The 26,826-nt window shown below is 36.5% G+C and overlaps 1 protein-coding gene and 1 long non-coding RNA gene across 3 annotated transcripts in view; one reads left to right on the top strand and one right to left on the bottom strand.

Moving 5' to 3' along the window:
• The window catches only part of Cand1 (Cullin-associated and neddylation-dissociated 1), an 80,312-nt gene that overhangs the window by 4,551 nt on the left and 48,935 nt on the right, over positions 1 to 26,826 (bottom strand). The window lies entirely within an intron of this gene.
• LOC138856171 (uncharacterized) overlaps positions 1 to 26,826 on the top strand; it is a 36,782-nt gene that overhangs the window by 1,320 nt on the left and 8,636 nt on the right. Inside the window, exon 2 of the long non-coding RNA XR_011395229.1 lies at positions 60 to 6,642. This is a non-coding gene — a long non-coding RNA (uncharacterized lncRNA). The remainder of the gene's footprint in view (positions 1 to 59; positions 6,643 to 26,826) is intronic.

Below are 26,826 nucleotides of genomic sequence, written 5' to 3'. Positions count from 1 at the left end.
TCTTGACATTTTACTGATCGATACATTCATTTCCTTTGACATCCTTTTTTGTTTTCTAGGGATTTCTGCGATGTCGTTCGCGAACACTTTATGGCTGAATTGATCGGAAGCACGCGAGGTCAAGCACTTCTTTTTCTGTCATCAACTGTAGACGCTTGGGAAAATCGATCAATATTACGATAAACAAACATTCTCAAGATATTAAGTTTTTTGAGAATCTCATAAATTTCACTTGCGTTTTTTCCACACTTACGTAAAGCAATCACTGAAATACGATTTTCTTTTGCTCCCCACACCATTGTTAATAAACAACAAGTAAGGAAGTTCTAAGTTCGGGTGTAACCGAACATTTTATACTCTCGCAACTTATAAGGTTCAAAGCCCTGGAAATTACTTCAGGTGTTGGCAAATTTTATATTAAAGGAAGTATTGATCGGAATCAACCCATTTTTGACACAAAGACATACTATTATCGATAGTTTCATTTATTTATTCTATTATATGAATTTCAATTATATATCTTACACATTAACCGATATTTTCGGTAAAAAGTCAACTATAGGCACTGGGATCCACATATTTGGTACTTAGGGGCTTGAACAGTTTTGGTTCGATTTATACAATTTTCGGTCACAAGGTGGCATACTTAAACGCATTATTCATGCAAAGTTTTATCCCGATACAGTCATTGTTGCCTGATTTGCATAGTGGAAAGTGAAAGAATCAGATGGCGTGGTTGTAGTCCGATTTCACCCATTTTCGTGCTATAACATAGAAATATGAGAATAAGGCTAAAAAAATATTAACTGCAGATGCCCCTCCCTAATGTGATCCTGTGTACCAAATAACAGTCTTGTATATTATTGCGGAGCTTAGTTATGGCAATTTATTTGTTTTTGATTAACGGCGTTTTGTGGGCGTGGCAGTGGTCCGATTACGCCCATCTGCAATACCAACCGTCTCACGGTACCAAGAAACATGTCTACCAAGTTTCATAAAGATATTTCAATTTTTACTCAAGTTAGAGCTTGCACGGATTTCAACTCGTCTCTTCATCCTGATCATTTATATATACATAACCCTATATCTAACTCGATTAGTTTTAGGTGATACAACCAACCGTTAGATGAACCAAACTATTATACTCTGTAGCAACAGGTTGCGAGAGTATAAAAACAAACACTGAGCTGATTATTATATATGAGTAGACACTGCGTACAAATTATAAGAAAAAACAAATAAAGAAGGATTAAGTTCGGGTGTAACAGAACATTTTATATTCTTGCAACTTACAAGGGTCAAAGTCAAGGAAATACTTTCAGGAGTAGAAAACCTTTACAATATATTGAAAAATATTGCGACAGAATTTAAAAATTATTATTCGAATAAAATCGAGAATGTATAACAATTAAATTTGGTATTGAAGGTCATGGACTCACTTAATTTTATTAATATATTTGACTTCGCGTCAAAAATTAAACTAAATCGAAGTAACTAAATTTAATATATTGGGTTGATGTTGAAACCGTCAACCACAGGATCGGAAATCATTATATTAGGGATATGAGGTTTAAACCAAGGTGTAGACCAACTATATTCATATTCGGCGGTAAACCACATTATCATTAAGATATCACATATTTTGACCATCCCCAACGGCTTAAAGTCAGGTTGAACGCCGGAAACCATTATATAGGCTATATTAGGGCAGAGAAAGGGATTGCATTGATTTTCACGTTGATCAGGTATATTTAAGAACATATTTTCAATTTTGTAAATCCTCTGCCTAGTCTTAGTGCCTTAAGTTGTGAACGCCGTTCGTTAAGGGAGAGCTTGGTAGTGAGTTGATCCTTTGACCGACTCAACCCTTAACTTTCGGTCGCCATAAGTCTCCAGAGCATCGGCGCGCATCACCGTCGAACGCCGACGTATCCAGTCGAACATCATCACCGCGGGACGCAAACGTAAGGCATCCTTAGTCGCTTAGCACCCCCAGAGCGCGGCAGAGTAGAAAATCTTATCGTATAACAGCTATTCAACGGAGCCGCGGATGACGCTACTGCGGCAAGGAATGAATGTCTCGCAGTAAGGCGATCCTCTGGCAGGCATTTCACTCTTTACATAGATAGCATAGATTTGTAAATGGGCCCATAGTTTATAAATTTATTGTAACGAACCCTGGACACGACGAGTAAATCTCAGCAAATTAGAAGAAGCAGGACAGAAAAAATCTTTGTTACAATTGACGCTCGAGCAGGGACACTTTGCACTGACTTCATTGGACCCTACCCGCGATCCACGCTTGGTAATACTATGTTATTAGTATTCTTCGACCACTTCAGCAAGTGGGTGGACTTAGTCCGCATGAAGCGCGCTACAGCAGAAGTGCATTTAGAAAACGAATTTTCGCACGATTTGGCGTCCCGAAAATTCTTATTTCGGACAACGGCGTCGAATTTACTAGTTAGCTATGGCAACACTACCTAAACTAGGGGTACGCCAGCAATTCACTGCACCCCTCCAGAGAACCCCTCGGAACGAGTCAACCGGACAATTTAACGAATTATAGCACAACTCAGTAAATCCCTACACTAACGATGGGACGGTTTTCTCCCAGAGATCGAGGTCGCAGCGAATACCAACATCTCGGCCCCCACGGGGTATAGCCCGGCATTCCTCTTACAAGGACGAGAGCCGCGACTGCAAAAGGCCCTTTTCGACGAAGTTAATATCGGCACAGGTATTTCACCCACGACGGCTGAGGAAAATTCCAAGAGGATGCAGGAGGCCTTCAAAATTGTTCAGCAAAATATAGAGAGGGCGACGACGGATCAAGCCTGCCATTATAATCTGAGACGCAGAAAATGAACCCCCGCAATCGAAGAACTAGTTCTCGCGAAAGATTATCACCTCTCTAAAGCCACTGAGGGTTTCGCCGCAAATCTAGCCCCGAAGTACGATGGCCCGTATCAATTTCTCAGGTACATCTCATCAGTCATCGTCCAAATTCGAAAAATTGACGGTGGAATGGAGAAAACGGTGAACATCAGCGAATTCAAATCATACCACATAGCCGTAACAGTTTCGAAAAAAATAAAAAAAATATTTAAATGCCCAAATTTGGTGTCCAAACGAGACGTTCACATTCATTCAACCACGAGCTGTCAGCAAAGCAAGACATACAGGCCGTTTCAAGAGCAAAATAAACTGTTTATAACTGTACCAAAACAGAAAAATACAGACGATTGCGGTATTTACGTACTGAAAACGATGGAACGAGTTGAAGGAGCACCCGAATGCATCTCCAAACCTTTCACAGCAAAGATGGCAGCAGAGAAACGCGCTCACATATAAGATATAATACCTTCAGACATCATAAAGACACAACTACGAACAATGACGCAGAAGTAGTAGAGTCACCAACTTTGTCACAACCATCCGCAAAGGTACAGCTCCCACCTGAAGGCGTAAAAATATCCATGGCCGACGCAAACGGAACAGGACTAGAGGCCTTCCCACAGATCGCTGAAAGAGTCAGAAGGAGGCTCACGGACCTCACGACCGGCTTAAATTTACTACCGACAAATACCAAGTGGCCATGTATCGGTGGGAGTACAGATTGGAATGAAGCCAACAACAACTGCAAAACCCTACTAGAGAAAAAAAACAGGAAAATTGCTAATTCATAATATATTTGCAAAACGAATTTTAAAACAATATGAAAGAAAACTATGAAATTGAAAAGAAGAGCTAAGAAAAAAATTGATAGATGTGAAAACAAAAAAATATTATTTAAGAATCTGTACTTAAATTAAGGAAAAAAAATGCATTTATAAGAAAAAAAGAAAAACTTGATGTAATCGAAAAGGAAGAAAAAAAAGTGTTAATATGTAAAAGTGGAAAACTTTATATAATAATGAAAGGAAGCTTCAACTTTGGCAAATTGTTCAAGAAGCAAAAACAATGTAAATCACCAAGAAAAATATATAATTAAGAGTGAATTTAAGAATAATTTAATTAATTTAGTGTCAATTTTATGGAAAAATTTAATAAAAGCTTTCATTGTAAATTAACAAAAAGAAAAGAAATATTGCAAATTAGGTTGAATTTTGCATGTCATCTGATGCAGTGGGAGTTGATGGATTTAGCGTACCGAAATACAAATTTTGAACTGTTAAAATTTAGTAAAATTTGATTTGTCACCGACTCCTAAATATTTATTTGTGAAATCGATAGCGTTAAAACTGGTTAAGTCGATATCAGTATGCGACTGTGTTCTTTCTAACACATGCTAACTTAGCACCACGTGTTTTCCAAAACTGACGTGCATACTTTGGTTTTTGGAATTGGCGAAATAATATTTTAAATTAACCTGGTGCTCCTAGTTTTTTGTGTTTCTACAATAATAAGGCTTATATTAATAGAAAATAAATGTTTTGTGCCCTGTGTATTTGTATTGTATTATTAATTTGTGTTTGTACCTAATAACCTTCTCATAACCTATTTGTGAGAAAATTTCATCTTCTGTAGAGAAAAACTTTATGAAGCAGGGATTGACTGGTAAAAAGAGTATAATTGTCTAAAAGTATGATTCGTCCACTGTTTAAATTGTCAAAGATTAGCTGCCCATACTTTTAATGTTTAATTTTTTTAGCGATCAGCGATTTTGTTTTTTCAAGCGTTGGAGAAAAATTCAATTGTAGTTCATATACTTTGAATACAATTGTTGTACAATTGAAAATTTTCTGCCAAGGAACATATTGTTTTCCCATCCCCAGACTTCACTTCAAATGTCGTCAGAAAACAGAAAGCCTTCACAGATTGCCACCCTAAACATCAATGCGCCAAAGTTGCGAATCTCGTCGAAAGCAATACCTGCAGTGAGCTTTTTAAAGCAACATGTATATGTTTGTACAAATCTGGAAAGCGTAGTACATCCGAAATTGTTTCAATGATTGCAACAGAGACCGAATCAACTAAAAAAATTAAAAGAAGTCTTAGTCAAGTATTTCCTTTAAAATATACTGCTGAGTGCTTTGGCCCTTTTTATTGATGGCGATTATACCAAAAGAACATATAAAATTTTGCAAGCTGGAACAAAAGCACATAATTGCAATATCTTTCCAAGTTACGATGTTTTGTGTTCCGTCAAGAGAAATCCTGACAATTTCAGCCAATTTGAAGACAGCGAATATAAAAATTTGTGGCTCTTCTCCAAATGGGGTTCGGGGCACTCTACATATCGCCCAAGTTTTAAAAACCCAGATCTAAAAATAGCTGATGAGCAGTTATTTTTTATATATATTGTGCCACTACAATTGGTTTATGGAACTACCTTAGTTTGAGAAAATCCTCGGCCATCGTCAACGCGATATTGTAGCCCACTTAAAAATGTTTTTGAGAAAGAGTCTGCAGATTTGGTTAGAGCCGAGATTGGGAATACGAAATCGCAGATTCTAAGAATTGAGCCCACACGATTTAGCCGATTTTCACTTTCCGATCACAAATTGCAACTTACAATAATTGATGGAAAAGTATGCAGCGTAATTGCGGAAACGTCGACATAGACATGCGGCATCTGTAAGGCCACGGCAAAACAGATGAACAATTTGGATGCCATTATAAGTATGCCGAAAGAAAAAAACTTATTTGAAGTGGTTCAGATAAATTGTTACTGGAAGAAAGGAAGGCATATAGCCAAGGCTCGGGTAATAGCGGAAATACAGCTGGTCGATTTTTTTAAAATTCTGCTGTATCTGCTAGAATTACTGGTGTGAGCCATGAATTAATAAAACGACTTAAAATCATTTTGCGTTGAATGGCCTCCATTTATTCCATTAACATCGAAAGTTTCCGCGAATACGCATTAGGAACGGCAAAAATTTTCATCAGAGAATATCCATGGTTCTATATGCCAAGCTCAGTACACAGAATTTTGATGCATGGAAGTGATATCATAGAAAGTGTACCACTTGCGATTGGCATGATGTCAGAAGAAGCATTGGAAGATAGATGTTCATACCGAATGAACACATCCCTGCATTGTTCTCCAAACTCGCATAAATACGAATTAGAGGACAATACAAAAGGCTCAACCTCACCAACATAGCTCATAATTTCAATAAAAATAAATCAGAAGGCAGGAGCAGATATCAACGCGGACCAAAATAAAAAGGCGTGAAAAAAAGGTGGCCCAGCAACACAACAGCAGCACCACCAAAATCTACGCGGGATTATCAACCCACATCAGGTTCCAATTAAGTTTATAGTTAATTTATATTATTTAAGTTTAACTTACAAATAACACATAAATTGAATTATATATAATATATAACCCTTAACAAACACACACATAAATATTGTACAATTAACCCACACAAATTGTCTATAATATTTATACCCTATATACTCAAATTAATTAAAGTTAAATTTTGTTGAATTTTAATTAACATTTTATTTTATTTGGCACGAGCCGAATTCGTTCCCGGTAAAATAAAACCCACCCAATTAAACACCGTTTATATATATTCACCCACCCAATCAACCACCGTTTGGATCATCAGAAGTTATATATTCACCCACCCAATCAACCACAAACTTGGATTTACAAAAGCAACAAGGATTACATACGTGGAAAAAATTGTGAGTACATAAACCCAAATTTAAAAAAATATATATAACTATGTTCGCGCCGAATTGAAATCCTCTTGAAAACACAATTTGTGGATTGTGGAACCAAAGTCGTTCTGACCGACATTGTGTGTTTTCGATGAGTTTTCATTGACAGTTCACACATCTATATCTATACTGCTCACTCTCATGTCTTTTTCTGAGTCATTGCTGACCATAAATCCGTCATAGATGAAAATTGTCAGTTATGACTGAAACGCTATCAGAAGTGAAAAATTCTTTTGCGCAGTAGATAATACAATTTTTATTTCTTTAATAAATTTCGAACTTTTAATCAGAATTAGTTATAACAATATACTTAAATATAAAAAGGAATGAAACAAAAAATATAATAAAATATGAAAATATATAAATAAATTTTCACTTGATGCCATCTCCTCCTCTCAATAGCTCTGCGTACGTCTTTGTCCAATCTGTGGATAGTTCTGAATTTAAAAATGCAAATGTAAATTAACAGTACTGACATATCAAATGTGAGTGTATTGGTGAACCCATCAGCAGCTTCTTGTAGGGTACGTTTAGGCCAATTATGGAATGTAAACAAATTTTCAACTGACATTTAGGGCTGGCAAAATATGTCTTCTAATAATATCGATTAAACTAGAGCAGGCACCGATTATAATGAGTGGAATGTAAGTTTTCAAGGGGTTTTCAGTGAAAACTGTGTTTTCGTTTGACAGATTTTGTATGGCTGAAAACACAAGTTTTCGCGTGAAAACTTCTTTTGTCTATGAAAACACGAATTTTGTGTCGGTGCGAACATAGTATAAATAATATATCAGTGCAATACGGAATAAAACTGCAAAGTGAAAACAAATATATATATTAAAATAAATCTTATGCTTAACAGATATTAAGTGCAAAGTATTTGCGAAATTGTTATTGCCATATTCCGTTTAGCACATTGCTCATAATACATAAGTACGTACTTACGTATATATATATATATATATATATATATTTGGGTTTTTTGCATGTTCGCAATGAATATTTAACAGAGTGGGTAATGCAGTTTGAATATATATACATATATGTATATATACGTGTATGTATGAATAGGTACCAAGAGTAAAGCTGCTAGGCTCTCAAAAATTGTATATTATATTTATATTATATATACATATATTCATATATATATATATATATATATATATTCAAATTGCTCATTATACATAAGTACGTACTTACAATATAATATAAAATTTTTGAGAGCCTAGCAGCTCTACTCAGCGATATTAAACACCTTCAGAGGACCGTCAACAATTGTCTTACAAATCTTCATAATGTATACATAGACACGACTAGTTGGGACCCAATCTTAATCTTCTTGTGTGGATTGAGTCAACATAAAACTTTACTTCATCAATTTGAGGACACCCTAGAAGACAACTCTGAAATACCATCATGGAAAACTTTCGACGCGTTTCTCACCCATAGATACAAATCTTTGGAATCAGTAGGAAATCTAACTGACCCCGTCCCAGTTACCCAATCCGACAGTGGGCCTTATAGAAAAGGAAAAGACAGGAAGTTTAATATCTTTCACGCGAATGTCTCTGGAACTTCGAAATTAAGTTTTTTGCACGCTAGTGAAACCCCTGTAAGACCCCAATGGCTAAAACTCGACCCGAAACATTGGCCAATGACCCGAAAATCAATCGATACAACATTGGAACTGCGGCCGATCAAGACTTTCGTCAACACAACACAAGAGCATATACTGGATAGATTTTCATCACTATCCAAAGCCATTCGTGTCATAGCACATTTATTCAGATTCTGCTCGAATGCGTCACCCAACAGATCACAACAGCCATACACAACGTTGGAAATAACTCCAGACGAGTTCAAGACTACTCACCCAATTTACCCACTCAATTACCCTACATGGTGGTAACCAGCTAGTTTTACGACTTATGCGTACGGAGTTTTGGATACCGAAGCTTAAAACAGGAAGAGAGAAACTACTCAAATCATGGCAACTCTTCCAGCGGAACGTACCACCCTAATTCGCCCATTCGCAGCAACAGGAATCGACTTCGCCGGTCCCTATGACATAAAAAATTACACCGGCAGAGCGTACTTGATCACAAAAGGTTATGTATGCGTATTTGTTTGTTTTGCAGCCAAAGCAATACACCTGGAGGCAGCAAGCGATCTCACCACCCAAGCATTCATGGCCGTATTCGCACGATTCTTTTCCAGGCGCGGATGTCCCGCCGATCTCTATTAGGACAATGGTACTAATTTCGTGGGAGCGTCTAAACTCTTAATCAAAGATCGACGAGAATTCATAAAATCACTAAAAACACTAGTAACAACAAGTGAAGCACACCAAAACATCAACTGCTACTTTAATCCTCCTGGAGCTCCACACATGGGTGGACTCTGGGAAGCAGGAGTGAAAAGTTTAAAGAGCCACTTAAAAAAGGTGTGCCAAATCCAAAAATTCACTTTCGAAGAATTATTTACGCTTCTAACCCGAACCGAAAGCTGCTTGAATTCTCGACCTTTAAGCCCACTAAGTGAAGACCCCAGGAATATAGAACCTTTAACTCCAGGCCATTTCTTAATAGGTACTCCTTTATTAACCCCAGCAGAACGCAACTTAGAAGATACATAGCTAAGCATCGCACATATATGGCAAAAGTTAAAGATACTCCAACAACACTTCTGCAAACGACGGAAAGAAGAATATCTAAAAGAACTCCACAAACGGTATAGGTGGAAATACCCTCAACGCAATATAGAGGTCAATGGTTATATGGTAGTTATACGCCAAGAAACTCTACCCCCAAACGAATGGAAACTTGGTCGCATCGAAAACACCTATCATGGTGCAGACAATAAGACCAAAATAGTTGACATACGTACTTCTCAAGGAACAATTACCCGCCCAATAACCAAAATAGTCACCTTACCAAATAACTAATCTCATTTATTTATAGTGACATGGCTCTTCAAAAAAGCATCAAATCAAAATCAGCAGCCGGCAGATCAGCCCACCCTTCATCGTACAATCACTCAGCGTCACCCGAAGCATCACTCTCCGACAATGGGACCCTGGCTAGACGCTTACATCGCTTTAAAGCGACCCTCTCCCCCATTCGAAAAGAAAGAGGAAGTACCCACCGCACGGCCCGTCGAACTATCACCCATTCATCAAAACACACAAGCGCAAAACGATGTAGCATGTGTAACGGGGAGCATCATTCAACCCTACACGGACACCCCAGGTTGTTCTGCAAAGAGACAACCAAAACAACAAAGAGCGACAAAAGACTGCACAAAGACGAAGACACTCCAACGCTACTGGAGAAGCCGACTCTTATACCCACTGCCATGATAAAAATAAAACACGATGGAAACTGGAATAAAATACGTGCCATAATTAACCCGACCCGAAAGGTAGCAATAATTGCCTCTGAGCTGGTTCAGAGATTGAGGTTACCGAAAACATACCTCGACTCTCACCGTATATGTAAAATCGTCATAGGGTCACTAACTGATCCCGACTGGCATGTCGAAGTCAACTGTCTTATGACGCAGGAATTACCGACCCAACCCTACAATCGTGATATAGGTGGCGAAATCTTTAAGAGATTCGACCACTTAGTCCTAGCCGACCCTATGTTCCACAAGGATGATAAAATCATGATGGAACTGGAAGCAAATTATCTATCGAAAATGGAAGAATTTAAGTTCTGTATTTCGGATTTATTCGAATATATCGAAGAACATTACGAAACCCACCCCGAAGATGAATCCGTTTATACTCTGGAAATATATGAAAATAAAGAAAAATTTAAAACAGGTCATCAATTATATTTGAAATGTTTGGGATCCATTAACCAAACTATTGATGATCTTAAGACCCCAACCCCCACACCAAAAGAACGAGCTTCAGATGAAAACACATCGCGGGACATAGGATCTTCAATTCATCTACCCCCTTGTGACACGGACATATTTAATGGCGACTTCGTAACCTGGCCCTCATTCACAGACATGTTTACGGCCATATATGTAAACAATCAAAAACTTAGTAACGTGGAGAGACTGTTTTAATGTATTAGAGTATACCTTAATAGTTGCTTTATTTATTTAACCCTATCTTATATACCAACCCATTCGGACTTATCTGTATACATGCAGCATGCTTTTTTAATAAATAGTGCTACCTTGATGGCAAATAATGCAGATTCAATAATTGTATTAGGTGATTTCAATTTACCGTGTGCTTCGTGGAAACCTGTCGATGACTATATCGTGCCGATTTGCAATCGGTCATGTTTTAATGAGTTTTTCGAAAAAATGTCCGAGTTGGGTCTGAACCAAATTAATTTGATTCCGAATAAATTTGGCAAATGCTTAGATTTAGTATACGTTGATACCTCTGCAAAGTGTTCCGTTATTCAGAGTAATCCTCCTGTTCTACCAGAGGACTCATATCATCCTGCTTTGGAAATATCTGTCGAAATCTCAGTCAATGTACGGGATAATAATCATCAAACTTCGTGCTTCTGTACTCGGTTTAACTTTGCAAAAGCTAATTTTAAAAAGTTAAATACAGAACTTTCTACAATAACATGGCCTAATTATAATGGTGACATTGAATTGAGTGTCTCTCATTTTAATAACATTATTATGAAATTATTTGAAAAGTATGTTCCAATAGTAATTGTTAATAAAAGCAAAAGTATAAGTCCGTGGTTTTCGAAAGAGTTATATAAATTGAAAAACAAAAAAACTCGAGCCTTTAAACATTTAAAAAAAAACCGGTTCACTTGTCGACTATTCTAAATATTCTCTATTGCGTCGACAATATTTTGACCTAAACAAAAAATGTTATAATAATTACTTAAATAAAGTAAAAAAAAATATTGTAAGTAATCAAAAATCGTTTTATGATTTCGTCAACTCCAAACGCAGGATTTCCAAATTTCCGTTCGCAATGAAATACAAATCTATCATTTCAAGTGACAATGATTTATATCCAATATGTTTGCAGAATTTTTCAAGTCAAACTACTGTAATAATTCTTCCAAAACTTTTTCTTATCAGCAAGTGCTGTGTTCGAATACTTTAATTAACGCTCCAATTATTTTTGAAGAAGACGTCCTACTTAATTTAAATAAGTTAAAACCATCTTTTAGTTATGGCACAGACATGATACCTTCATGCTTCCTAAAAAATAGTGCCAAATATATTTACTTGCCTTTGACAAGGATATTGAATTCCTCTCTTAAACACGGTATATTTCCTTCAATATGGAAACAGTCATTTATAATCCCTTTGCATAAAAGTGGATTTAGATCCAACATTGAAAACTATAGAGGTATCGCAAAACTATCAGTTATACCTAAACTTTTTGAAGCTATCATCACTGACCATATAATCTTTTCGATTTCTCCGTTAATTTCCTCATCTCAGCATGGATTTCGTAAAGGGAATTCGACTATAACAAACTTACTTGAATTTGTAAACCATGTATCATTGGGTTTTAGGGAACATAAGCATACGGATGTTATATACACAGACTTTAGCAAAGCTTTCGATAAAGTAAATATCTCGATTCTCATACATTGATCTGCTCGGCTTTCAGCCAAGATTCCTTTAAATGGGTATCTTACTATCTTTATAATAGAACACAACGAGTGATATTTGAGGATACACCTTCTGATACAATTAATGTTTCTTCAGGTGTTCCGCAAGGTAGTCATCTTGGCCCGATTCTGTTCTTGTTGTTTATTAACGATATCTCTTCAGTAATAGAATTCTCAAACATTTTATTATACGCTGACGACGTAAAGCTTAAATCATATACTTCAACTGAAGAAAGGTGTCTGTTGCAAACAGACTTAAACAATTTGGTTGCATGGTGTGATAGAAATGATTCGCCATTGAATCTCAATAAATGTAAGATGATGTGCTTTTCCCGTAGATCTGTGCACCACTCTTCTTATGTAATAAAACATCATATTCTAGAGCAAGTTTTTAACTATGTTGATTTGGGAGTTAATATGGACCCTAAGCTTAATTTCAGTCTTCATATTGATACCATGGTCTTGAAAGCAAAAGCTGTCCTCAGTTTTGTTAAACGTTGGTCTAAAGAATTTAGAGATCCGTATATTACTAAAACACTTTATACAACTTTGGTTAGACCTATATTGGAATATGGCTCTGTTGTATGGAACCCTAGCTACCAAATCCATTCTGACAAGTTAGAGTCGGTTCAAAAACAATTTTTACTTTTCGCCTTAGCGCATTTCCGATGGGATGCTAGGGTAAGTCTACCTCCATACACTAGTCGTTTAAAACTTATTAATCTACCTACACTTTCTAGTCGTAGACAAATGCTTGGCATAATATTCTTAGTGAAACTTTTGAATGGAACTGTTTGCAGTTCTTTTCTCCTGTCTGAAATTAAATTTAATATTCCGGTTCGCCTTTCGAGGCAGTTTAGACCTTTACTGCTAAAATCCTGTAGATCAAATTTTGAACTAAACGAGCCATTCCGCCGTATATGTCATGATTTTAATTCTCATTCCAGCACATTTGACTTATCTGACTCACTTTTCAAAATTAAAGATTTTATTGTTTTCTCTTAATAAATGAAAATGTAACAATTTATTATATTGTAACTTTAGATCTTAGCTGTTGAAATTTTTGTTTCTGTAGCTGAGCAGTTTTAGATCTCAACACTTAAAAAACTCTCTTGCCTTTTCTGACTCGGCTAATTCCGCATGTATGCGTATATCTCTATTAGGACAATGGTACTAATTTCGTGGGAGCGTCTAAACTCTTAATCAAAGATCGACGAGAATTCATAAAATCACTAAAAACACTAGTAACAACAAGTGAAGCACACCAAAACATCAACTGCTACTTTAATCCTCCTGGAGCTCCACACATGGGTGGACTCTGGGAAGCAGGAGTGAAAAGTTTAAAGAGCCACTTAAAAAAGGTGTGCCAAATCCAAAAATTCATTTTCGAAGAATTATTTACGCTTCTAACCCGAACCGAAAGCTGCTTGAATTCTCGACCTTTAAGCCCACTAAGTGAAGACCCCAGGAATATAGAACCTTTAACTCCAGGCCATTTCTTAATAGGTACTCCTTTATTAACCCCAGCAGAACGCAACTTAGAAGATACATAGCTAAGCATCGCACATATATGGCAAAAGTTAAAGATACTCCAACAACACTTCTGCAAACGACGGAAAGAAGAATATCTAAAAGAACTCCACAAACGGTATAGGTGGAAATACCCTCAACGCAATATAGAGGTCAATGGTTATATGGTAGTTATACGCCAAGAAACTCTACCCCCAAACGAATGGAAACTTGGTCGCATCGAAAACACCTATCATGGTGCAGACAATAAGACCAAAATAGTTGACATACGTACTTCTCAAGGAACAATTACCCGCCCAATAACCAAAATAGTCACCTTACCAAATAACTAATCTCATTTATTTATAGTGACATGGCTCTTCAAAAAAGCATCAAATCAAAATCAGCAGCCGGCAGATCAGCCCACCCTTCATCGTACAATCACTCAGCGTCACCCGAAGCATCACTCTCCGACAATGGGACCCTGGCTAGACGCTTACATCGCTTTAAAGCGACCCTCTCCCCCATTCGAAAAGAAAGAGGAAGTACCCACCGCACGGCCCGTCGAACTATCACCCATTCATCAAAACACACAAGCGCAAAACGATGTAGCATGTGTAACGGGGAGCATCATTCAACCCTACACGGACACCCCAGGTTGTTCTGCAAAGAGACAACCAAAACAACAAAGAGCGACAAAAGACTGCACAAAGACGAAGACACTCCAACGCTACTGGAGAAGCCGACTCTTATACCCACTGCCATGATAAAAATAAAACACGATGGAAACTGGAATAAAATACGTGCCATAATTAACCCGACCCGAAAGGTAGCAATAATTGCCTCTGAGCTGGTTCAGAGATTGAGGTTACCGAAAACATACCTCGACTCTCACCGTATATGTAAAATCGTCATAGGGTCACTAACTGATCCCGACTGGCATGTCGAAGTCAACTGTCTTATGACGCAGAAATTACCGACCCAACCCTACAATCGTGATATAGGTGGCGAAATCTTTAAGAGATTCGACCACTTAGTCCTAGCCGACCCTATGTTCCACAAGGATGATAAAATCATGATGGAACTGGAAGCAAATTATCTATCGAAAATGGAAGAATTTAAGTTCTGTATTTCGGATTTATTCGAATATATCGAAGAACATTACGAAACCCACCCCGAAGATGAATCCGTTTATACTCTGGAAATATATGAAAATAAAGAAAAATTTAAAACAGGTCATCAATTATATTTGAAATGTTTGGGATCCATTAACCAAGCTATTGATGATCTTAAGACCCCAACTCCCACACCAAAAGAACGAGCTTCAGATGAAAACACATCGCGGGACATAGGATCTTCAATTCATCTACCCCCTTGTGACACAGACATATTTAATGGCGACTTCGTAACCTGGCCCTCATTCACAGACATGTTTACGGCCATATATGTAAACAATCAAAAACTTAGTAACGTGGAGAGACTGTTTTAATGTATTAGAGTATACCTTAATAGTTGCTTTATTTATTTAACACTAAACCTACCACGAGCGGTCAAATGACCGTTTTCAAATTTTCTTTAAAATTTTCTAAGCACCACGTTATTATACCGCCATTAAACTTCATGACTTTTCCTAAAATATGCATACAATTGTTTTTTTAATATTTACTACTTTTTCGATTCTTTGATTTTTGAGATAACTATGTAGACCGTTTTAACTACCACGAGCGGTCATTTGACCGACTGAACGATTTATATGTTTTTGTAATAGAATACTCTCGAAAACTCAAATCTGAAATTAAAAAATAGATACTGTTAACGATTCATCATAAGTTCCATTAACTTGAGAGATTTATGCTATACAATTTGGCAGCACCATTCTCTAGGTGCAATCTGGCATCATCATTATCAGCTGACGCACTTTAGCTTCGGCATTTTTACCGTTGTTTGGGTCAGACCATTGTGAAGCACACAAGAACAACAGGAATCACCATTATCAGGTGATGCGTTTGGCTTTGGCATATCATACCATTCTACTGTTGTTTAGTCAGGCCATTTTGCCGTATGCAATAACAACTTTGTTATTTTCGTCAGTTCTCTTACATACTAATTTTCTATATAAGCATAAGTTAGCATAAGATTGAGTTCAGTTGTTTGTAAAAGGATTTGGATGGTACTTGGAGCGTACCAAAGAAATAGTGATGTTATAAATTACTCTTTCAACGAACCACATTTTTTAGTTTTTATTTCATTATTTGTGTGCATCTATATCAGCCTAAAAATGTCAAGGCATTCGATAAATATCAAATTATTAGAGAATATAAATAATATTGACGAAGAGTGTTCGGAAGATGAACGGGAATTTTCTGATAATGAAGATGACAAAGAGGAAAATGATTTTGATTTATTTGGCAACGACTCTGACACCGATAGTGACCAAGAAAACATTTTGAACATACGTAGAAGACAAAAGAGAAGGATATTTGTAATTAGTTCCGAAAGTGAGAATGAAGAAGAGCTAACCGAAACTGCTATAGACGGAACTGAATGGCAAGAAATAAAAGAAGGGTCTAATCCTGGAAGAACAGAGATGCATAATATTTTTAGAGAAACATCAGGCCCAACCGGGCATTCTAAACGAACTATTATGAAAGATAAATTTTTTACAGCATTTTCTCTTATTGTTGATCATAATACAATCGAACATATAAGAAACTGCACGGAAGCCGAGGCATTTCGAGTGTTGGGAACTAAATGGAATCTATCTACTGCAAAATTATATGCATTTATCGGATTATTGTATGCACGAGGTGCATATGAGGCAAGAAATTTAGATATTTCACTCCTATGGAACAAAAAATGGGGACCAGCATTTTTCTCAAATACTATGAGCAGAAATGCATTTACGGAAATTATGAGGTTTATTCGGTTTGATCAAAGAAATCAAAGAAGTCATCGCTTACAAACCGATAAATTCGCTTTGATTTCTAAAGTTTGGAAAAAATTCAACAAATAATTGTACTCTGACAGTTTATAAGGCTAAACAAAATAAAAAGGTATTGATTCTTAGCTCAATGCATAATTCGGTGAAAATTGAAAAAAATGATGCCTGTATACCCGAGACAATAAGATTATATAATAACACCAAATTCGGTGTAGATGTTACAGACCAAATGGCCAGAAAATACTCTGTAAAATCTAAATCTCGGAGATGGCCACTACAAGTATTTTTCAATATCCTAGACTTAGCCGGGATAAATGCATGGATATTATATAAAGAAACAACGGGAAGTCTAATATCAAGGCAAAACTTTTTATTTCAATTGGGAGAAGAACTTATAAGCGAATATCAAAAAGAGCAACAGCCAGGCAAGGAAGAAGAGCCAGCAAAAGCAGCCAGAAACATTAGTGCACAAACAAGTGATCGGAAAACATGTCAGATAAGATATTGCAAAAAAAATAAGACAAACAAATTCTGTCTAAAATGTAAAAAGTACGTATGCGGCAAATGTGCGATTGAGAAGCCTATAATTTGTAAAAAGTGTTGTTTATAAGGAATAAAATGTAGATGATTTATTTTTAAATAAAAGAAACTATATTTTTAATTATGAAATAATTATTTTCTTCATTTTATATTAAGAGATATAAGTAATTTCAAAATCCGTCATTTGACCGCTCATGGTAGGAATAGTTATACATGCAATGCTGGTAGGTTTAGTGTTAACCCTATCTTATATACCAACCCATTCGGACTTATCTGTATACATGCAGCATGCTTCTTTAATAAATAGTGCTACCTTGATGGCAAATAATGCAGATTCAATAATTGTATTAGGTGATTTCAATTTACCGTGTGCTTCGTGGAAACCTGTCGATGACTATATCGTGCCGATTTGCAATCGGTCATGTTTTAATGAGTTTTTCGAAAAAATGTCCGAGTTGGGTCTGAATCAAATTAATTTGATTCCGAATAAATTTGGCAAATGCTTAGATTTAGTATACGTTGATACCTCTGCAAAGTGTTCCGTTATTCAGAGTAATCCTCTTGTTCTACCAGAGGACTCATATCATCCTGCTTTGGAAATATCTGTCGAAATCTCAGTCAATGTACGGGATAATAATCATCAAACTTCGTGCTTCTGTACTCGGTTTAACTTTGCAAAAGCTAATTTTAAAAAGTTAAATACAGAACTTTCTACAATAACATGGCCTAATTATAATGGTGACATTGAATTGAGTGTCTCTCATTTTAATAACATTATTATGAAATTATTTGAAAAGTATGTTCCAATAGTAATTGTTAATAAAAGCAAAAGTATAAGTCCGTGGTTTTCGAAAGAGTTATATAAATTGAAAAACAAAAAAACTCGAGCCTTTAAACATTTAAAAAAAAACCGGTTCACTTGTCGACTATTCTAAATATTCTCTATTGCGTCGACAATATTTTGACCTAAACAAAAAATGTTATAATAATTACTTAAATAAAGTAAAAAAAAATATTGTAAGTAATCAAAAATCGTTTTATGATTTCGTCAACTCCAAACGCAGGATTTCCAAATTTCCGTTCGCAATGAAATACAAATCTATCATTTCAAGTGACAATGATTTATATCCAATATGTTTGCAGAATTTTTCAAGTCAAACTACTGTAATAATTCTTCCAAAACTTTTTCTTATCAGCAAGTGCTGTGTTCGAATACTTTAATTAACGCTCCAATTATTTTTGAAGAAGACGTCCTACTTAATTTAAATAAGTTAAAACCATCTTTTAGTTATGGCACAGACATGATACCTTCATGCTTCCTAAAAAATAGTGCCAAATATATTTACTTGCCTTTGACAAGGATATTGAATTCCTCTCTTAAACACGGTATATTTCCTTCAATATGGAAACAGTCATTTATAATCCCTTTGCATAAAAGTGGATTTAGATCCAACATTGAAAACTATAGAGGTATCGCAAAACTATCAGTAATACCTAAACTTTTTGAAGCTATCATCACTGACCATATAATCTTTTCGATTTCTCCGTTAATTTCCTCATCTCAGCATGGATTTCGTAAAGGGAATTCGACTATAACAAACTTACTTGAATTTGTAAACCATGTATCATTGGGTTTTAGGGAACATAAGCATACGGATGTTATATACACAGACTTTAGCAAAGCTTTCGATAAAGTAAATATCTCGATTCTCATACATTGATCTGCTCGGCTTTCAGCCAAGATTCCTTTAAATGGGTATCTTACTATCTTTATAATAGAACACAACGAGTGATATTTGAGGATACACCTTCTGATACAATTAATGTTTCTTCAGGTGTTCCGCAAGGTAGTCATCTTGGCCCGATTCTGTTCTTGTTGTTTATTAACGATATCTCTTCAGTAATAGAATTCTCAAACATTTTATTATACGCTGACGACGTAAAGCTTAAATCATATACTTCAACTGAAGAAAGGTGTCTGTTGCAAACAGACTTAAACAATTTGGTTGCATGGTGTGATAGAAATGATTTGCCATTGAATCTCAATAAATGTAAGATGATGTGCTTTTCCCGTAGATCTGTGCACCACTCTTCTTATGTAATAAAACATCATATTCTAGAGCAAGTTTTTAACTATGTTGATTTGGGAGTTAATATGGACCCTAAGCTTAATTTCAGTCTTCATATTGATACCATGGTCTTGAAAGCAAAAGCTGTCCTCAGTTTTGTTAAACGTTGGTCTAAAGAATTTAGAGATCCGTATATTACTAAAACACTTTATACAACTTTGGTTAGACCTATATTGGAATATGGCTCTGTTGTATGGAACCCTAGCTACCAAATCCATTCTGACAAGTTAGAGTCGGTTCAAAAACAATTTTTACTTTTCGCCTTAGCGCATTTCCGATGGGATGCTAGGGTAAGTCTACCTCCATACACTAGTCGTTTAAAACTTATTAATCTACCTACACTTTCTAGTCGTAGACAAATGCTTGGCATAATATTCTTAGTGAAACTTTTGAATGGAACTGTTTGCAGTTCTTTTCTCCTGTCTGAAATTAAATTTAATATTCCGGTTCGCCTTTCGAGGCAGTTTAGACCTTTACTGCTAAAATCCTGTAGATCAAATTTTGAACTAAACGAGCCATTCCGCCGTATATGTCATGATTTTAATTCTCATTCCAGCACATTTGACTTATCTGACTCACTTTTCAAAATTAAAGATTTTATTGTTTTCTCTTAATAAATGAAAATGTAACAATTTATTATATTGTAACTTTAGATCTTAGCTGTTGAAATTTTTGTTTCTGTAGCTGAGCAGTTTTAGATCTCAACACTAAAAAAACTCTCTTGCCTTTTCTGACTCGGCTAATTCCGCACGTATGCGTATATCTCTATTAGGACAATGGTACTAATTTCGTGGGAGCGTCTAAACTCTTAATCAAAGATCGACGAGAATTCATAAAATCACTAAAAACACTAGTAACAACAAGTGAAGCACACCAAAACATCAACTGCTACTTTAATCCTCCTGGAGCTCCACACAAGGGTGGACTCTGGGAAGCAGGAGTGAAAAGTTTAAAGAGCCACTTAAAAAAGGTGTGCCAAATCCAAAAATTCACTTTCGAAGAATTATTTACGCTTCTAACCCGAACCGAAAGCTGCTTGAATTCTCGACCTTTAAGCCCACTAAGTGAAGACCCCAGGAATATAGAACCTTTAACTCCAGGCCATTTCTTAATAGGTACTCCTTTATTAACCCCAGCAGAACGCAACTTAGAAGATACATAGCTAAGCATCGCACATATATGGCAAAAGTTAAAGATACTCCAACAACACTTCTGCAAACGACGGAAAGAAGAATATCTAAAAGAACTCCACAAACGGTATAGGTGGAAATACCCTCAACGCAATATAGAGGTCAATGGTTATATGGTAGTTATACGCCAAGAAACTCTACCCCCAAACGAATGGAAACTTGGTCGCATCGAAAAAACCTATCATGGTGCAGACAATAAGACCAAAATAGTTGACATACGTACTTCTCAAGGAACAATTACCCGCCCAATAACCAAAATAGTCACCTTACCAAATAACTAATCTCATTTATTTATAGTGACATGGCTCTTCAAAAAAGCATCAAATCAAAATCAGCAGCCGGCAGATCAGCCCACCCTTCATCGTACAATCACTCAGCGTCACCCGAAGCATCACTATCCGACAATGGGACCCTGGCTAGACGCTTACATCGCTTTAAAGCGACCCTCTCCCCCATTCGAAAAGAAAGAGGAAGTACCCACCGCACGGCCCGTCGAACTATCACCCATTCATCAAAACACACAAGCGCAAAACGATGTAGCATGTGTAACGGGGAGCATCATTCAACCCTACACGGACACCCCAGGTTGTTCTGCAAAGAGACAACCAAAACAACAAAGAGCGACAAAAGACTGCACAAAGACGAAGACACTCCAACGCTACCGGACAAGCCGACTCTTATACCCACTGCCATGATAAAAATAAAACACGATGGAAACTGGAATAAAATACGTGCCATAATTAACCCGACCCGAAAGGTAGCAATAATTGCCTCTGAGCTGGTTCAGAGATTGAGGTTACCGAAAACATACCTCGACTCTCACCGTATATGTAAAATCGTCATAGGGTCACTAACTGATCCCGACTGGCATGTCGAAGTCAACTGTCTTATGACGCAGAAATTACCGACCCAACCCTACAATCGTGATATAGGTGGCGAAATCTTTAAGAGATTCGACCACTTAGTCCTAGCCGACCCTATGTTCCACAAGGATGATAAAATCATGATGGAACTGGAAGCAAATTATCTATCGAAAATGGAAGAATTTAAGTTCTGTATTTCGGATTTATTCGAATATATCGAAGAACATTACGAAACCCACCCCGAAGATGAATCCGTTTATACTCTGGAAATATATGAAAATAAAGAAAAATTTAAAACAGGTCATCAATTATATTTGAAATGTTTGGGATCCATTAACCAAGCTATTGATGATCTTAAGACCCCAACCCCCACACCAAAAGAACGAGCTTCAGATGAAAACACATCGCGGGACATAGGATCTTCAATTCATCTACCCCCTTGTGACACGGACATATTTAATGGCGACTTCGTAACCTGGCCCTCATTCACAGACATGTTTACGGCCATATATGTAAACAATCAAAAACTTAGTAACGTGGAGAGACTGTTTTAATGTATTAGAGTATACCTTAATAGTTGCTTTATTTATTTAACCCTATCTTATATACCAACCCATTCGGACTTATCTGTATACATGCAGCATGCTTCTTTAATAAATAGTGCTACCTTGATGGCAAATAATGCAGATTCAATAATTGTATTAGGTGATTTCAATTTACCGTGTGCTTCGTGGAAACCTGTCGATGACTATATCGTGCCGATTTGCAATCGGTCATGTTTTAATGAGTTTTTCGAAAAAATGTCCGAGTTGGGTCTGAACCAAATTAATTTGATTCCGAATAAATTTGGCAAATGCTTAGATTTAGTATACGTTGATACCTCTGCAAAGTGTTCCGTTATTCAGAGTAATGCTCTTGTTCTACCAGAGGACTCATATCATCCTGCTTTGGAAATATCTGTCGAAATCTCAGTCAATGTACGGGATAATAATCATCAAACTTCGTGTTTCTGTACTCGGTTTAACTTTGCAAAAGCTAATTTTAAAAAGTTAAATACAGAACTTTCTACAATAATATGGCCTAATTATAATGGTGACATTAAATTGAGTGTCTCTCATTTTAATAACATTATTATGAAATTATTTGAAAAGTATGTTCCAATAGTAATTGTTAATAAAAGCAAAAGTATAAGTCCGTGGTTTTCGAAAGAGTTATATAAATTGAAAAACAAAAAAACTCGAGCCTTTAAACATTTAAAAAAAAACCGGTTCACTTGTCGACTATTCTAAATATTCTCTATTGCGTCGACAATATTTTGACCTAAACAAAAAATGTTATAATAATTACTTAAATAAAGTAAAAAAAAAATATTGTAAGTAATCAAAAATCGTTTAATGATTTCGTCAACTCCAAACGCAGGATTTCCAAATTTCCGTTCGCAATGAAATACAAATCTATCATTTCAAGTGACAATGATTTATATCCAATATGTTTGCAAAATTTTTCAAGTCAAACTACTGTAATAATTCTTCCAAAACTTTTTCTTATCAGCAAGTGCTGTGTTCGAATACTTTAATTAACGCTCCAATTATTTTTGAAGAAGACGTCCTACTTAATTTAAATAAGTTAAAACCATCTTTTAGTTATGGCACAGACATGATACCTTCATGCTTCCTAAAAAATAGTGCCAAATATATTTACTTGCCTTTGACAAGGATATTGAATTCCTCTCTTAAACACGGTATATTTCCTTCAATATGGAAACAGTCATTTATAATCCCTTTGCATAAAAGTGGATTTAGATCCAACATTGAAAACTATAGAGGTATCGCAAAACTATCAGTTATACCTAATACTTAATTATACGCTGACGACGTAAAGCTTAAATCATACACTTCAACTGAAGAAAGGTGTCTGTTGCAAACAGACTTAAACAATTTGGTTGCATGGTGTGATAGAAATGATTCGCCATTGAATCTCAATAAATGTAAGATGATGTGCTTTTCCCGTAGATCTGTGCACCACTCTTCTTATGTAATAAAACATCATATTCTAGAGCAAGTTTTTAACTATGTTGATTTGGGAGTTAATATGGACCCTAAGCTTAATTTCAGTCTTCATATTGATACCATGGTCTTGAAAGCAAAAGCTGTCCTCAGTTTTGTTAAACGTTGGTCTAAAGAATTTAGAGATCCGTATATTACTAAAACACTTTATACAACTTTGGTTAGACCTATATTGGAATATGGCTCTGTTGTATGGAACCCTAGCTACCAAATCCATTCTGACAAGTTAGAGTCGGTTCAAAAACAATTTTTACTTTTCGCCTTAGCGCATTTCCGATGGGATGCTAGGGTAAGTCTACCTCCATACACTAGTCGTTTAAAACTTATTAATCTACCTACACTTTCTAGTCGTAGACAAATGCTTGGCATAATATTCTTAGTGAAACTTTTGAATGGAACTGTTTGCAGTTCTTTTCTCCTGTCTGAAATTAAATTTAATATTCCGGTTCGCCTTTCGAGGCAGTTTAGACCTTTACTGCTAAAATCCTGTAGATCAAATTTTGAACTAAACGAGCCATTCCGCCGTATATGTCATGATTTTAATTCTCATTCCAGCACATTTGACTTATCTGACTCACTTTTCAAAATTAAAGATTTTATTGTTTTCTCTTAATAAATGAAAATGTAACAATTTATTATATTGTAACTTTAGATCTTAGCTGTTGAAATTTTTGTTTCTGTAGCTGAGCAGTTTTAGATCTCAACACTTAAAAAACTCTCTTGCCTTTTCTGACTCGGCTAATTCCGCACGTATGCGGATTGCGCCCCTCGCGTCGGTTGGGCGGGAGGAGTATACTTATGACGCAGGAATTAACGACCCAACCCTACAATCGTGATATAGGTGGCGAAATCTTTAAGAGATTCGACCACTTAGTCCTAGCCGACCCTATGTTCCACAAGGATGATCAAATCATGATGGAACTGGGAGCAAATTATCTATCGAAAACGGAAGAATTTAAGTTCTGTATTTCGGATTTATTTGAATATATCGAAGAACATTACGGAACCCACCCCGAAGATGAATTCGTTTATACTCTGGAAATAAAAAGAGTTGAACTCAATGCTATTTACGACAAGGCGACTTTAAACAAGTCGTACGATGCCTTTCGTAGAACCCCACAAAAACCCGGTGAAACTATTGACTTCTCAAAAGTTAAAGAAAAATTTAAAACAGGTCATCAATTGTATTTGAAATGTTTGGGATCCATTAACCGAGCTATTGATCTTAAGACCCCAACCCCCACACTAAAAGAACGAGCTTCAGATGAAAACACATCGCGGGACATAGGAGCTTCAATTCATCTACCCCCTTGTGACTCGGACATATTTTATGGCGACTTCGTAACCTGGCCCTCATTCAGAGACATGTTTACGGCCATATATGTAAACAATCAAAAACTTAGTAACGTGGAGAGACTGTTTCACCTAATTCAAAAACCCGAGGAAAAGCAAGAGCCATAGTTAAAATCGCACCATTAACAAATAAAGGTTTCTTGATGGTATGAAGGGACCTGGTATCGCAATACGAAAACAAACGAGTTCAAGTCAACGCGTAATTAAAAATTTTGTTCAATTTACCCCAAGCAAACCAGTAAAGTGGAAGCGATATTAAACACCTTCAGAGGACCGTCAACAATTGCCTTACAAATCTTCATAATGTATACATAGACACGACTAGTTGGGACCCATTTTTAATCTTCTTGTGTGGATTGAGTCAACATAAAACTTTACTTCATCAATTTGAGGACACCCTAGAAGACAACTCTGAAATACCATCATGGAAAACTTTCGACGCGTTTCTCACCCATAGATACAAATCTTTGGAAGCAGTAGGAAATCTAACTGACACCGTCCCAGTTACCCAATCCGACAGTGGGCCTTATAGAAAAGGAAGAGACAGGAAGTTTAATACCTTTCACGCGAACGTCTCTGGAACTTCGAAATTGAGTTGACACGCTAGTGAAACCCCTGTAAGACCCCAATGGCTAAAACTCGAAACATTGGCCAATTACCCGAAAATCAATCGATACAACACTGGAACTGCGGGCAATCAAGACTTTCGTCAACACAACACAAGAGGATATACTGGATAGATTTTCATCACTACCCAAAGCCATTCGTGTCATAGCATAATAAATATAGATTCTGCTCGAATGCGTCAACCAACAGATCACAACAGCCATACATAACGTTGGAAATAATTCCAGACGAGTTCAAAACTACCCGCACGAAGTTAATTATTTTAACCCAAAGAAAGCACTTCCAGGAGGAGTATGAAGCTTTAATTAAAAAAACCAGCGTACACAGAAAAATACAATTTTTACCCTAAACCCTTTAATCGATCCCAAAGAAATAATGCGAGTTAATGGCCGCAATTCAGCCGCATTATCATATAACGAGCGTCATCCGATTATACTACCCTATAGTAGTCGATTAACAAAACTACTCACCCAATTTACCCACTCAATTACCCTACATGGTGGTAACCAGCTAGTTTTACGACTTATGCGTACGGAGTTTTGGATACCGAAGCTTAAAACAGGAAAAGAGAAACTACTCAAATCATGGCAACTCTTCCAGCGGAACGTACCACCCTAATTCGCCCATTCGCAGCAACAGGAATCGACTTCGCCGGTCCCTATGACATAAAAAATTACACCGGCAGAGCGTACTTGATCACAAAAGGTTATGTATGCGTATTTGTTTGTTTTGCAGCCAAAGCAATATACCTGGAGGCAGCAAGCGATCTCACCACACAAGCATTCATGGCCGTATTCGCACGATTCTTTTCCAGGCGCGGATAATGCCGATCTCTATTAGGACAATGGTACTAATTTCGTGGGAGCGTCTAAACTCTTAATCAAACATCGACGAGAATTCATAAAATCACTAAAAACACTAGTAACAACAAGTGAAGCACACCAAAACATCAACTGCTACTTTAATCCTCCTGGAGCTCCACACATGGGTGGACTCTGAGAAGCAGGAGTGAAAAGTTTAAAGAGCCACTTAAAAAAGGTGTGCCAAATCCAAAAATTCACTTTCGAAGAATTATTTACGCTTCTAACCCGAATCGAAAGCTGCTTGAATTCTCGACCTTTAAGCCCACTAAGTGAAGACCCCAGGAATATAGAACCTTTAACTCCAGGCCATTTCTTAATAGGTACTCCTTTATTAACCCCAGCAGAACCCAACTTAGAAGATACACAGCTAAGCATCGCACATATATGGCAAAAGTTAAAGATACTCCAACAACACTTCTGCAAACGACGGAAAGAAGAATATCTAAAAG

Source organism: Bactrocera oleae, chromosome 3 (genome assembly GCF_042242935.1).
Source record: "Bactrocera oleae isolate idBacOlea1 chromosome 3, idBacOlea1, whole genome shotgun sequence".
NCBI classification, from domain to species: Eukaryota; Metazoa; Arthropoda; class Insecta; order Diptera; family Tephritidae; genus Bactrocera; species Bactrocera oleae.
Note: the sequence above shows the minus strand (reverse complement) of the source record. Positions and strands in the feature narration are given on the sequence as shown.